Here is a 16,424-nt window from a genome sequence, read left to right as displayed (position 1 = left end):
AATATATTACAAAGCATATTATTTATGTATTCTGCTGTAAGTATATAATAAAACATTAAATCATTAAATACAAACAGTATATATTCAATTTATAACATCCTGTAGAATTACGAAGATTTTCTTATATTTTTATCATTTTATCTAAAAAAATGGCTTTATCATAGGAGTCGCCAAAATTTCTTTTAAGGGCTTTCATTTTAACCCAAAACGAAGCTTTTCACAAAGTTTCATCGAATCGGAGGGGGGCCGTTTTCGGAAGTCTACCCGCTTTTATTTCTAACAGGACATCGATAAATAATCTCTAGATATCGTGACAAAATCACCTGCAAAACTTCTTCTTAATCGGAAGGCGGAAAACTATTTTAAAAACCCGAAGATAGGACATCGATAAATAATCTCTAGATATCGTGACAAAATCACCTGCAAAACTCTGTCTCAATCGGAAGGGCGGTTCATTCAGAAGTACAGCCCTCTGAACTAGTGTAGTTCGTTCAACAATAGAAACCGGACCTCATGTGTGCAATGTTGCTTGTGCGCAATAGTGTCGTGTGTGCATTCGTCTCCTAATTTTTATTTGTGCGCAATAGAGCTTGTAGGCAATCGATCTGTGGGCAATAATATTATGTGTGCAATGTTGCTTGTGTGCAAACGTCCATTCTTCTCTTAATTTTTTAATTGTGCGCAATAGAGCTTGTAGGCAATCGATGTGTAGGCAATAATATTATGTGTGCAATGCGGCTTGTGTGCAATAGTATCTTGTGTGCAAACGTCCATTCTTCTCTTAATTTTTTAATTGTACGCAATAGTGCTTGTAGGCAATCGATCTGTAGGCAATAATATTATGTGTGCAATGCGGCTTGTGTGCAATAGTATCTTGTGTGCAAACGTCCATTCGTCTCTTAATTTTTTAATTGTGCACAATAGTGCTTGTAGGCAATCGACTTGTAGGCAATAATTTTTGTGCGCAAACGAATTGTCGGCAAATGAGATGTTGGCAAACGACACTGTAGGCAATCGATTTGTAGGCAATTGGGACCCCCCCATAAATTTATTAAAATACTTTATTAAAATGCAAAAAACAACTGTTAAATCTGTTAATTTATTATTAATTTATTAACAGATTTATCACTTTTACAGAATTTTTTAACTATGTTTTACAAAATTCATTAATGCAATGACATACTAAAATATACTATTTTATAGTAATAAACGTAGTTATAAAGAATATAAAGTAATTAAATCAGATATCGAGTTATTAAATACATACATTATTATTAATACTAATATTAAATATATATAATACTGTAATAAATGTAATAACATTAAATGTATTTCTGCTTATACTAATAGTAGGTACTAATCCATCTGTGACTAATTTAAACTGATAATTTATTCTTAAAAATACGATTATAAAACCGTTTGAAATTAAATAAAAAGTTAATCGAAAATGAAAAAAAAAACAGCCCTAAAACTGATCTTCGGATAATAGAACAAATACAAAATAAGAATTTTATTAAATATCTATATTATTTTGTATAGATATGTGTGTATTATATTACATGAGAAGGTAAAATAATACGGTTAATATTTTTATGTAGCTTTAAGATTTTCTATTAATACGTGAACTTTGAAAAAGGAATTATTAGATTTAATTTCAAAAAAATTCAATTTAATAAAGTTCCAAAACATTGAACTTTCAATCAGAAAACTTAAATTAAATACATAAAAAATTTTAAATAATATATTAACTGCCCTAAAAAAGCTGTTAAACGAATATTTAACATCGTCGAAATACACGTAAATATCTGTTATTCTTGAAATGTCTTCGCCAACACACATAATAAAGGGTTGAATGCACTGTTTTTGATTTTTGAGATACATAAGATGATCCTCTATTTCTTGATGAGATTTGCCAAAGTAAACAAAAGATTCCTGAGAATCTCTAATAGTGAATTTTATGATACTTTTTCTGCCAGTCAAATCTTTTTTCACAATTTTGTTGGTTGGAACCAATAAGTAACCGTGGAGGCTCTAAAAAACTATTGCATGACGACTATCTATACAAATAAAGTCAAATAAATAAAGAATGTTTACAAGTGAAAAAATATAAATTTCTAACAAAATAATATAACTTACTTTCAGAAAGTGTCTCCTGTTTAACATTTGTAGGTATGCTTTTATGGATTTGTCTTTCACATGATTATCTTTGCATAAAAACGATATAAGATTATTTAAGCAAGTTTCTCACTTATTAACAGACCATTTCCCGTGTAAAATAAGACATTAAAATCCATGTCAATCTGTAAAACATTTTAAGACTTAATTTGTTTGTCAGTTCTAAATTTCCGTTTAATATAAGTACCAATCTAAAGCAAAATGGTTTTTTATAAAAAGACCACTTTTCAAAAATAGCTGCCGTGTTTGCAACACTGTTTATTTCTTTTAATCGGTGTTGGCCACATGCTTTCCAACAGTTGTCAAATGTTTGTGATGTCAGTTTGTCAAATTTGAGTTGCATTAATGCAACTTTCCGCATCGTTTTCTGGAACTAAAATATTTAACATCATTAACATATAATTAACATCATAAACATATAATTTTTAAATTTGTAAGAATTTACCAAAGATTTTCTCTGATGATCCCGTTGAGTTAGTTTTGAACTTTCTGCTTTTTTTGGCAAAATATGTTTCCCAACTGTTGTTTTAAGAGAAGATTTTAAATTGGCAAGTTTAGTACATAATTTTCCGCGTTTACCTGTTCGATAACATTCCTATAAAAGCAAATTTTATAAAGATAAATACCTATACTGATCTTTTTTAATGGTTACTTGACCCTATCTAGTCATCGCTTATGTTTTGAAACATTTTTATTTATTAACATTTAAAATTATTTACACAAAGCAATAAAAAACAATTACATTACAATCGTAAAAAAAATTTTATAAAGTAAAATTATAAAAAGTATCAGTCTCTTAATAAATAATACAGTTTACAAGTTTTTATAATTTATGATCGTAATACAATTTTTTTTGTCTTTATGCAAGTAATTTCCAACATTTTTAGTATTTAAAATTTTGTTTTATTTTTAGTTATAAATTATTATAAATAATTTTATTTTATTTTTTCTGATTTTATTGTATATCTACTTTAAATACAAAAATTAAATGGAGTAAATAAACTGTCGTTGCTATATAACGTAGAGAGATTAATGTATTATCTTTTTATTTTAAATAAATAAAAATGTTTAAATCAAATGTATAACTGGATGGAGTCAAGTTAATAATTTTGTCACATAAATATTATTATATCTTTGTGTTCTAATAAACTTACTAATTTTTCAGTAGGAGAAATCTTTCTAATATTTCTTTTTCAAGTCTATAACTGTCTGCCATCGACATCTTAATATTATTTTCTTCGAAAAAATTCGCACAAGTATTGATCAATAATGATCTTTGTTCATCATCAAATTTTTCATATTTTTTGTAGTATTCTATCAACATAATGCCCTTTGGGGTTTCATTTAAAATAGTTGATAATGTTATCATAGTAATTTCGTCTGATGGAGTTGACGATCTTCTATAAGGTGAAAAACGAGATGATCTCGATGTCGAAGGCACATCAGATTCAGTTGATAGAGCTGGGGATGATGGTCCGCTTAAATCGGAAAAATTCATATTTGGTATTTCCAGCGGAAGGTTTAAAGAATTTCTCCACTTCTCCAAGTTATTTTCGAATAATATTTGAGTGCCAAGATCGAATGTTTTCAGAAGTTTTTCGATATGATGCTGTTTTTTTTTTGCCCGCGATTTTAATAAGTATTTTTATTACAACATTCTCCCCTAAAAAAAAAGTATATATTATATTGAACCATAGGTGTACACAAGAAATTTACTTACTTAGAAGATGATCCACTAATTCTTCTTGATTCCAACTTCGAAGTAGCAATCTTAATTCCTCTCTGTCTCTATTATTCACTAATAGTTGAAATGAATCTTGTGGTGCAATTAATTCGTTTGGAGAACTTAAGTTTTCGAATATTAGTTGAAGAGTTTCATTATGAGGATGTTGCAAATTTTTATCCTGATTTTGATGAATTCGTGAATTTGCTGTCGTAGCTGTCAATTTTGAAGAAAAATTTTCGAAAACTTTAGGCAAATCATACTGATAAATATTTTCATCCAAAGAAGCGATAAGATTTATATTTTCGACGCCTTGAGGTACCGATGAATTATTATTTATATGGGTTTCCATTCCTTCCTGTGTAGTATCTTGACAGCTAGATTTAGGAATAACTTCTTTATCATTCATTATCTGTATTATATAACAGTCACAGAGCGACGTTTGCCTGCGGGATATAGTGTGACCATCAGTATAATATTGTAATATTACTAAAAATATAAATAAATTATCGAAAATATCGATATAAATGCACCTAAAAAATATAAATAATAACATTGACATTGCTATGACATTAATTCCTGTTTCGCGTCACCACCGCCATACATAATCCGACATTTTGGGGATATCTGACATTTTTAGTACAAAATTTAGAATAAAATTTAGAAAGAATAAATGTTGACAGAAAATACTGCACAATGATTCGTGCGAAACAGAAATTGTACAGAAATCACATGAAATATCATCAATTCATTACTTAATTTACAACTTTTTCTTGTTATATAGAAGTAGGTGTAATATTTTAAGCAATAGATTTATAATATTTTTTTATCCGTATCATTGATTTGCCTTTAGCAGTTTTTATTAAAGTAACTGAAAGTCCGATTATATCATTCGGAGATATTACAGAAAATTGTCCTAAGATCGTTTCATCAATTTTATACGCTAAAAAATGTTGCCTATATTGCAATCTTTGCAACTTTTGACAAAAAAATAAAACTTTATTGTTTCGAAATAAAATAATATCTAATATCAAATATATTTCAACATAATTTCCAAAAGTTGCTATATAGTTGTTTGTATTGTTATACTCAACGCCTTTATACTCTATACGAGAATACAATTTGATATCTCCTTCATTAACATTGTTTAATTTTTTAATAATAATAGAATAATAATTACTCGATATTTTGTACTTATCATCGAACTTATAAAAGTTTTACTTGCTAGATTTTCAATTTTTATTAATTTACATGCAAATTGTAATTCATATTTTTTACTTAATGTAAGACAAATGTTTTTTCAAAAAGTGATACAATGGGAGGACACTTTAAATTGCCGATGCTTTGCCTCATATTTAAAACACTAGAATTTCCTTAAAGGTCCAGATTGACGAATAATTGTGGGATAATGAGTTAAATTATGAAACTTGGGCTTCAGCGTATCATTAAATAGTTTAATGCAATCACTATTATGTTTTTTAATTTTGTTTTCTAATAAAAGAATGTTCACTTCGTCAATTTAAAAGCAAAGTATAATATCAATAATTTGAATAAAATTAATTAGAAAATTCCAGACTTCATCATCAGATGGAACTAAGTCTCCAACCATAAAAGGAAAATGCATAATAAATGTCATCATCTCTGCAGCTGACATTCTTAAATGTTTATTTTCTAAATGTGATGTGATTTCACCCGAAATATTTCCAATTTTTTTTGGTCCATATTCAAAATTTTGTTTTCTTGGATTTAAAATTTTTAGATCAAAATATTTCATTTTTATTGTGAAATAAGTAATTGCATGAATTGCATAAATTGTAGTGGCAGACTCCCTAAAAAATATCATGCATGATGTCCACATAATAGTTTTCAACTACATAAAATGATGGAATATTATTTAATAAAGAATTATTTTTAATTCCAGTGCGTTGTGAATTATTTATCTTTAAGTCATCATCGTAATTTGTAATTGTTCGCATCATTTCCTTATTTTCAGTGGTTAGTTTATACAATCCACGTTTTCTACTTTACAAAGTCGACAGAAGGAATTATTCGAAAACGATTGATTAAAATCCAAAAATGAATTTAATCCTAAATTATCCCCAAGCACCAAACCCAAGATAAAATAAACGCGTAAAATTGAGTTTTCATTGATTTTAATGTCTATACCATTTATTTTTAAATATTTTAATTTATTTATAAGAGACTGAAAACATTTTTCATTCCCATAATTTTTTATATCAGTGGATTTTATAATCGCAGCAAAAAATACATTTTCCAATTTAGATTCTTCCACCGGAAAACACGGAAAAGAATAGTAAACATTACAAATTGAATGAACCTTGGAGTAAGATCCAAGGGGATTATTAATTTCAAACTCATTCAAGTACAAGAAATATGGCATCACTATTTTATTAGAATATAATTTAGTTTTTTGTTTCCATAATTCGCCTTGCACAAAATTTGTGAATATTGGACACTTTTGTAAAAAGTCTGTCCTGGAAAAATAGAAGATATGCGCCCGGGGCATCGAGTGTAAACAAAAGGCGCGAGCTAGAGAGTGGGGAGCGCTCGCCCGGCGACAGTAGTAGTGAGTAGTAGCGCAGAGACCACGAAAGCTATCGGTCTTCTCAATAAAGGTTATTCTCTCTCTGTACTGACCCGAGCTGTATTAGTCGTGTATCCTACCCCGAGATCCTGATATTACCGAGAACGTCCACAACAAAGTCAATATTATCTAATGTACGCTTTAAAAGTCCTCCTTTTTCAAATATTTTTCTAAATTGAAATCTTAAGGGCATAAGAGGGCCTTTATTTCTTTTTCACCATATATAAAACTACCGTTTCGATGAATTCCACTACTTGCGTCATCAATTGTAAATTCTTGTACATTTTCAATATAATTCTCACTTTTTAACCATTTATACATAAATATTCAGTATTTAAAAATTTGAAGGAATTTCTACAATTTGATATCAGACTATTAAATTCGTTGTGTACAGAACTATTTGCTTGAAGTTTATTATTGACAAATGATTTCATAATATCCAATAATGGATCAATTAAATATTTGTTCGCGTATTCCTGTATTTTAAAAACATCTTTCCTGGGAAAATTATTATTATTGTGGAGAGTAAGTACAAATTCCGTAACAGAATTAACCATGTTTTTAAGCGACTCTTCCATTTGAAACTCAGGAATTGAACTATTCTCTATTTCAATTATTTCTGATGTTCGCGTTTCATTAATATCATCGTATGACGTACAAACGGGATAATTAGAAACTAAAGATGTAGTAGAATAACTAGCACTTGCATCAAATTTCGTGTTATTTTGTATATCATTTTGTGTATCATCAAAGTTACAATCTTGACTTTCAAATTTATTACCAATATCTTTATCATTTACATGTTTACGCGTTATATGCTTTTTAAAGCTACTTAAATTTTTAAAAATTTGAAGACAATTGGATTCACAACATCTAAATATTGAATGTTTTCAAATTATGACTGCGTTTAAAATGACAAATCAGTAAACATAAAGACTTAAAGTCTTTGTTACAAATATAACATAACATTTTGTTTAAAAATGTATGAAATGTATGAAAGTATCTTATTCGGGCGAACTATTAACAGCAGCTCCTCCCAGTGGAGTAAATTCAGTTGTAATTATCAACCACACAATATTATAATGATTATATAGGTTTACAAGATATAACACATAAATATAACGCAATTCATACAAAGTATTTAAAGTACCGCCAGATGAACATGTAAGTCATAAAGGTAAAAGTGGCAACGCAAACCAAGAATACAAGTAATAAATGAGAATGATGTAATGAACGTATCATCACTCAAGCATAATAATAGTAGTGAGACCCCGATAAAATCCGATACGTGACGGTAATACAGTTTAGTAGTGTGAGAAATCTGCAGTCAAAAAGATACGAAAGCAACAGCTGATCTACATAATGCACGCATTAAATGTAACACAAGTAAATTGACATACGATATGTAACGCGAATAATAGAACACAAGTAACTCAATGGGAAACCAAAACGCAAGTTACGGGAATGGGTTAAAGTAATTGCAATGTAATAAATACAATGCGAGGAATATAACGTAAATGAGTCATCGCAAAGTACACCGCGAAGAATAATTAAACTAAATTAACGCCAGGAGTAAAATACGAGTAAACACACATGAATAAACGCAAGAGATATCACACAACAGATGTGCCGCAATTCAAGATTCCACCGTAAATAAGATAGACATGTAGCGTTAATTATATTTTAAATTACCTTCAATAATATATATCTTCAACTCGTAGTTAGATATAATCAAAGACACTTCAATATGAGTTTTATAGGAGCTTAATTCGCTTCACGGTCCCAAAAACGGTCAAAAATTCCCAACCTATATTAACATATATGAATCTAACTAGAATCATATTAAATCATATTAAATTTGGGTAAAATTCAAATTAAACCCAGATTTTATATTAAAATTATATTTGTTTAAATACAGTTTTAATTTGCACTTATTAAAATCAGTTATGTAGATTAAATATGATCCACAATAAAATAGGGCTTTAATTTAAATTTAATTAGATCACTTATGTGGATCATATAACACTTCGAATCAAATATGGTTTTAATTTGTATTTAATAAGATAACTTATGTGGATTATATATGATCCAGAACCATACATGATGCAGAATATTTATATATAAGACTTTAATAAAAAGTTAATGTGTTCTGTATGCGACTTTTATTCGATTCAATTGCGACTTTAACTCAAATTTGGTTCTAATTTGATTCTTATTAAAACGTATTTTTGTTTAAATAATATTTGCGGTAAAATTTGTTTTCTTATTTGTCGAACTTAACATGTAAATATTTGATTCAAATTAAAAAGTTAGACTAATGTTGAATATTAATTTGATTTTGGAAAAATTATGAAAAGTTAATAATTGGAAAATTAAGTATAGATTAAATTTTATATTTTATAGATTTTTATTACAATGCAGTTAGTATATGTTGTCATTAATTTTTTGTTGAAGATTTTTACAAAAAGATAATTATACGGTATTCATATACGATAATCCAATAAAAAAATCTAGTTAAATTTAAAAATAAAACTTTTATTTAAGAAAGATATACAATCTATAGCGGACTGAAATACACTGCTGGTTCATTCCCAGATCTTTTGTATTATTCTGTCCAACTTAAATTGCTCAATATGCTCCAGTTATTTCAAATTTATATTTTGTTAACATAGAAGTATAGATTGTGACAGAATCCACAGCTTGTTATAGACTCAAATTATTTTGTATAGGTAGTCATATAAGATTATATATGATCAGATCAGATTATTGCATCCCAAAGTATCCGATAGATGGCATTCGATGTGATCTGTTTCTCGTAATTAAAATTTGACAAAGAGTGTTATAAGAACGGTATTAAAAAAACACGACACTGTCTCGCGCTATTCTCGCGCGACGCTGTCTCGGAGCGACACATTTTTGTATCAGTTATATCGTGTCCACTCTTATAATAAGATTGAGTTACAGTCATATATAAATATTATTTGGATCTTATTAGAAGTTTATATAATCTGGTTTAAATTTAAATTTAAATTGATTTAAATTTGATCAAATTAATTTTGAATTTATTACCATATTTAATCCACATTTGGCATATTAAAACCATATTAACTCTGCATTTCCTTAGGTCTGTGCGGCTGATTTTGCATATTTCAACAAAGCAAGGTCCAGTTTAATCCATATATAGATTAAATAAGATTGGGGTACTTTAATTTGATTTAAATATGACTTATATTTAAATTATAATTGATTTACATATTCGATCCTAATAAGACTCTTATTAAATTCATAAAAGCTTTTAATACGGTTTTAATACAATTGTTTTTCGCAGATTGTTTATTTTAATTCATTAAATAGCCACACATAATAGTTATAAAATATAGTTAGCAATAGTATATACTTACTTGTGAATGTTACTTACAATTCCGCTGAAGCTGAATTTCGCAATCTTTCACACAAGAAAATTTAAAAAAACTAATAGTATGCAACACAAAGCACAACTGCATCCTACAAGTTATAACGCGTATGTGAACTGTGGTCGTGGACGATCGAAGACGCGAAAAAACTCATAAAAATCGGTATAAGTTGATGAAGTGGATACGTTACCTCAACAAATATTTATTATCAGCCAATGTCCAGTTTCACATTTAATGAATGAGTTTATTGATTCTACTAAACACATTCATTGGGAGAATTAACTTTTTTATTGATTTAATTAAATGTTACATTGAGCTAAGAAACGTTCAAGTACATTCTATTGAATTCGGAACAAACAGCGATTCGTGATTTAATGAATTCTATCATTGACTAATGAAAAATATTCAATGTACGATTCGTAATGTCAATTAAAATTCACTGTATCAATGAATTTCAAATTAATAAACATTATTTACTAAGAGGCAAAATGGAATAAAAAATCCTATAATACGAAAATATGAGGCTACAATAGTTTTTGAGTTATAATTAGTGATTAAAATTCGCGCTCTCAGGCTCGTAACTACACTTATACCGATTTGTCATCTGTTATTAATTTTTACAAGATAAATAATAAATAAATTAATTTTCACAAATATTTCTCCGTGTGATAAAAATAAAAATAAACTTTGTTTCTTAAATGTATCAAAATATAAACTTTATAATTCTATTTGAATGTAATAATTAATCAACCATTTACATTGTTATTTAAGAAAGAATTAAATATTTTACGTACAACATTTATAACGCATTAATATTAGTTGACCGCCGTATGTAATACCCACACAGGCACATAGAAACAATAAATCAGCTGTGCAATAAAAATCAATATCACCTGATTTGTAAAAATCAATAACAGATATGACAGATCGGTACGCGCGTATATGTATATCTATATAGTTACATCAGATCTGAGCGCGCAAATTCTACGCGATATCATTGACGATCGCTCATAACTCAAAAACTATTGCAGCCTCAAAATTTTGGTATTAGGGTTTTTGACTCTATAATTTTACCTTTAGAACCCGTGTGGAAATTGCGTTAGGGCTTTGATAAGGCTCCTATTAATTTTCCCTAACTTTGTTTGGGCCCTAATGTGGAAGCCCAATAAGAACCCTTTAAGGCCGGTCACGCTTTTTCACTGAGGGCCCTTAGAGGCTAAATAATCAGGGCCTTGATAATTGCCTTATGAACACCCCAAAAAAAATATTCTGTCGTTTAGTGGCTCCCGCTTGATTTTAGAGGATTTTCCTCTGAAATACGGTCTCAAGAAGATATTTTAAAATCTAGAGGAATATCCTCTAACCATGAGACACTAGACTTAAGATTGCAGTCCTCTTAATGCCACAGGAATTATAATAATACTTTAAAACGAATATTCACCCGACAAAAAAATTATTTATTTCGAAATTTTATTACTATTTTTTAACTAAATTTGTCTCTTAAGATGCAGTCTATGATTATAAATATTTTCTCGTATTTGAAAAAAAACACTTACCTTGGTGGGATTCGAACTCGGGACCTCTGGATCGTGAGCCAACTGTCTTACGTGGTAGACTACTTCTTAATTTAATATAAGTGTTGATATATAGTCTACATATGTATAACCAGCGCAAATATATAATTTTTCAAAAATCATCTTAAGAAACAATTCAGTTTAAAAGAGTAATAAAATAATAATGTATATTTTTAAAATGTTTTAAAAAATTTTTTTAATGTATGAAGAATTAAAATTGTTTTACGTTGATCGAAATAACCTTGGAGTTTTTAATTTATTTACGCCCTGATGTTTCTTTTCTATCAAAATCCCGACTAGGTTTTAAAATAAATAAATCTCTATTTTAATAATCGCTACCTTGATCAAGTCCCATCAAGGCCCTTATTAAGTTTCCTTATTCAGGCCACACATTAATTGAGCTACCCAAAATTGATATCGCCCTACTGGGACCTAGCCTGGCAATAATGTGGAAATCCTTATTAGGGAACCCACGTTTAAGCCCTTAAAGGCCCCGAAGCTTATTAAGGTTGCCTTAACAATTTTCCACACGGGAATACACTGTATTAAAGTATTGTGAGACACTCTGAATATTTTTTTGTTATTTATTGTATTAATTTATTTGCCGTTGCGCTGGTAAACTGCGACTATATATACATACATATATATATGTTCATATATGTATATATCTACATATTGAAGTAAATTATGTGATACATTGATCTTATATTCAAATGAATCCGGTAAAGCTAATACGTTAATATAATTATGTGAATTCATTGTATTTACATATGCGTTATTAAGTAAAAACTAAGTTTTATAGTTTAATAAAAAAAATTTATTAATATAATGGACAGATCATAAATCCTTCTTCGATATTTCGATACATTGATTCAATGAATTCGGTTATTGAGCCAATGTACAAAATTTATTAATTTATAAAATAATAATCACTTCTGAAATTGAAATATGAAATTTTATGGTACACATTTAATGAATGAGTTTTTTTATTCCACTGAACACGTTCATTGGAAGAATGAACTTTTTCATTGGTTTAATTAAATGTTACATTAAGTTATGATACACTTAAGTACAGTATATTAATAAAGAATGATTTGTTATATTAATGAATCCAATTATTTGTTAATGAAAAATATTCAATGTTATATTATATTATCAATTAAAAGTTTTAATAAAGTAATTTTTTCATTGTATCAATGAATTTCAAGTCAATGAGCTTCATTCATTGATATTACGAACAATATTTTTTTCAGTGCATAACGTGCAGTGACCAAAACCAATTTTTTCATTGCTGTTTTCATTGCTGTTTTAGGCGATTATGGTAGGCGGTGTCCAGGTCGGAGTAATAGAATTGAGACGAACGCTGAGAATAATACTTCTGCCTGAACAAGTAAGTACGAAACGTCCCTTTATATAAGTATACGCTTTGTTTAAACTAATTTTTTCATTGCTGTTTTAGGTGATTGTCTTACAAGACCCCGCTGAAGTACTGGTGCACAATGAGTTCAGATTCGTGTTCGTGCCGGCAGATGTAAGTACAAATAAACGTTCCTTTATATGTATAAGTCTACTCTTAGTTTCCATGCGTTGCCACATATTTTTATACTTTTTATATTTTATATATTTTTATATTTTTAGATAATATACGACGAGGTGGAGATAGAAGGTATTTGAATTTCCGATACCGCCAGCGGATAAGACGGCAACGCCGAGCCCGTCGCCACGAGCTTTTACACCTCTGGCTTGAGACCGCCGAAGATAGAGAAATAGAGGAGTTTTATTATCCAGATTCTCCCCCATATGATATATTTAATCTGAACCTTTTATTTGATCTTCGGTCGAACGACGAGCCGGAAGAAAATTATTGAACTTTTGAAATTTTTTTTTTATTTTTTTTATTTTTTTATAACAATCGATTTCTTTTATTATTCTATGTATTACTCTTATTATGATTTTAGTATCTATTTCATTTACTTGTAACATATATATGTATGTACACGTAATCTGTATGTTTTTGTAATGTATACCTGTACACGTGATTATTCCAATTCAATTACTACTAACATATTAAACATCACTAATTAACACGGAAAAATATATATTTATGGGAAAATATATATGGAAAAATATATATCTATGTATAAATGTATTTAAAAATATATGTAATATATTATGTACATATATGTGAAACAAATTAAATTTTGATTCTCTCTGTCCGGATGCTAGCTTGGGAGTTCGTTCCAGTATAGTATATATAGTTCACTGGCATATCATGTTCATGTATAAACAGCTTAATCAGTGAAATTACCGACATACATGTGTTTTGTCAAGTAATGCAATAGCGTATCTATTTATAGCCCTTCATAAACGTCATACGACGTTTAATTAGGATTAATTAAAGTAGGACTTTACAAAGCGTTATTAAGACAGTATTGTGTATGTGTAATATTGCGATATACTTGGTAATTTGCCCATAATCGATATACCTATCTGCTGAACACGATTCTGCAGACTACAGTTCAATTAGTTCAATAGCAAACAAAATGGTTTTTCTGAAATAATGATGTTTAAATAAGATTTACATAAATTCGGTTGTTTCACTTGTATCTCATATTTATTAAGATTACATAGACTCAGTTGTATCTCATATCGAGCATGTTAATTATATCGTAATATGATGTTTCAACATCACTTATTATCATTCGAGTCATGATTAAGAACTTTAATGGACTTAATATTTAAATGCATTTTGCTGAACGTTATGTACATTTTACAATCAAACGTGGGATGAGTAAAAATGACAATAGAATGAAGTTTGACAATGGAAGAAAGATGAACAGGAACTAAATATGTATGGTTTCTTTACTTAAAAAATTGCAGGCTTGTTAAATGTACCACAATATTATATGTTTAACAATAATAAATTGTATACAAGATGGTCATCTCCAAGATCGTGGACTAACACAACCGGTGTAAATCCAGGATACTTATAAAATATATAATAGTATAATTGTCACGTTGACACCTTTATTTCTTTACACAAACTACTGAACTGGATAATCTCGTGTTTCTGCACACTAGTGAATGCATGTGATTGACCGAGTGATTGACTTAAAACGAATCGCTTATCTTTTCTTACTGTAGTGCATTCTGTATCATACTCGGTATATATTTTCATAGCAATTTTTAATTTTAACATTTATTTAACACCCAGTTAATTTTATTGTCAAGTACTACTAGTGCAATGTCTTTTGTACCTCCAACATTTAATATTTTTTCGTATACATATGACATTTCTTCTTTTATTCACTAATTAGCTTGCTTTAATTACAATTATTGATACCACAAAATCTGCAGGGACTGTCTTTGTCATTTTATTGTATTCGAGTGTAAAAAGGTTTTATACTCGAAACGATAGTGGTAATAAATTCGTAAGATTTTCAGCAAACTGTTATCTTGTGGGAATTATCTATCTATATAGACAGATGGCAACTACAGATTTAAAGGAAAAAATGGATGTGAATATTTTCAGACATTGTATTTCATTTACAAGTTGAACTTTCAAGTTATCAAGTCAGGGCTGGGGTGACCAATGAGGCCAGTTTTTTTAATTTCATTATATAAGGCATCTCCAGGACTCAGAGTTTTCGAAACTTGTCGGTGACCTAACAATTTATAGTCGGGCGCGATCTTTCCGGCTTCGACGCCGAGCTCTATGATCTTTCGCGCGGCATGTATTTGCGTTTTCGGCGGTACAACCGAATTGAATGTACCGATGAAGGAAATGCCAATACTCTTGATGTTGAAACCGAAGGAATGGGCACCGACGTAATCCCAGCTTCTGCCAACGTATGCGAGGCCGTCGCCGCCGACGAGGAAATTGTAAGCGATATCCGACCACTTTCTAGATTCGATATGGAAAGTCTGAGCAAATCTCACGTGGAATGTACACTGCGATTGCGTGGTACAAGAAATCCGTCGCGGTGTGACTAATAATTACATATGGTACTGGCAGCTTCAGTTTTGTCAGGGTTCCGAGGGCGGCTGTGCACCCCATTCATTCCTTTCGACAAAGCGTACTGAGTTATGTTTACACCTGAAAATCATGGAAATAAGTACATATCAAGTACATATCTACATTGGAGTGTAGAATATTATTCTTATATTGAGAATGCAAAAAGTTTTAAAATATATAATATATATATGACTCGTGGAAAGTAAGAAGATACGTTTTTAAGTAGACGAATAAATTGAATAAATACAAATATAGAGTGCAAAATACAGATTTTAATTTTGCAATCGTGATAAGATAACGTGTCGCGATTGCAAAACGAAAAATTTTCTAGATAAACAATTACCCTCGAGCGATGAATCTGGAATTTCCGGGAAGACCGGTGAGTCCGGATGATGAGAGAAATATACAGTTGTGATTATTACAACAGCTAGAAGTATTATAGCTAGAATGCATGATAAAGCCGCACATCTCCACGTCCAGAGCCATTGGGTCACTAGAATAATTGTAAAAAGCTGTATTAGAACGATTGGTTTATGAGCTACTTAATAACATTTGATAAAATGCATAATTATTACGTCGGGAAGCGCGTGTTCACGAAAGAAGTATTATAATTACATTAAACCCTTCGCGTAAAGCATTAAAATTCTTATTTGATGTCACTTTTTTGTTATTCTATTCACAATCGGGTAAACAATTTGCGACGTTCAATATCTGGCCAATTTATACCAGAATAGCATAACACGTACATACTGTGAGGTCAAAATAGCTTTTTTATATTTAGCTTTAATTCTTGTATAGCGCGACTAAAAGTATAACAATTTTTAATTTAAAATATTATCGATATTGATTGAAAATTGTTATACTTACTTTTAATTGTGCCATATTAAAAACTATATTCTGGATTAAAACTATATTCTGA

General features: G+C 29.3%; 1 protein-coding gene, 1 long non-coding RNA gene and 1 pseudogene across 3 annotated transcripts in view; 1 reads left to right on the top strand and 2 right to left on the bottom strand.

The window, feature by feature from the left end:
- The window catches only part of LOC139816445 (peptidoglycan-recognition protein LC-like), a 71,669-nt gene that overhangs the window by 52,392 nt on the left and 2,853 nt on the right, over nucleotides 1-16,424 (top strand). The window lies entirely within an intron of this gene.
- LOC139816481 (uncharacterized) lies at nucleotides 1,558-4,749 on the bottom strand. The gene is made up of 5 exons (XR_011733024.1): nucleotides 3,896-4,749; nucleotides 3,330-3,838; nucleotides 2,621-2,770; nucleotides 2,137-2,548; nucleotides 1,558-2,057 (listed from the first exon to the last, which is right to left on the bottom strand). It is a non-coding gene; the product is annotated as an uncharacterized lncRNA (long non-coding RNA).
- Nucleotides 14,498-15,991, bottom strand: LOC139816275 (peptidoglycan-recognition protein SD-like; annotated as a pseudogene).

Source organism: Temnothorax longispinosus, chromosome 7, assembly GCF_030848805.1.
Source record: "Temnothorax longispinosus isolate EJ_2023e chromosome 7, Tlon_JGU_v1, whole genome shotgun sequence".
Classification (NCBI taxonomy): Eukaryota; Metazoa; Arthropoda; class Insecta; order Hymenoptera; family Formicidae; genus Temnothorax; species Temnothorax longispinosus.
Note: the sequence above shows the minus strand (reverse complement) of the source record. Positions and strands in the feature narration are given on the sequence as shown.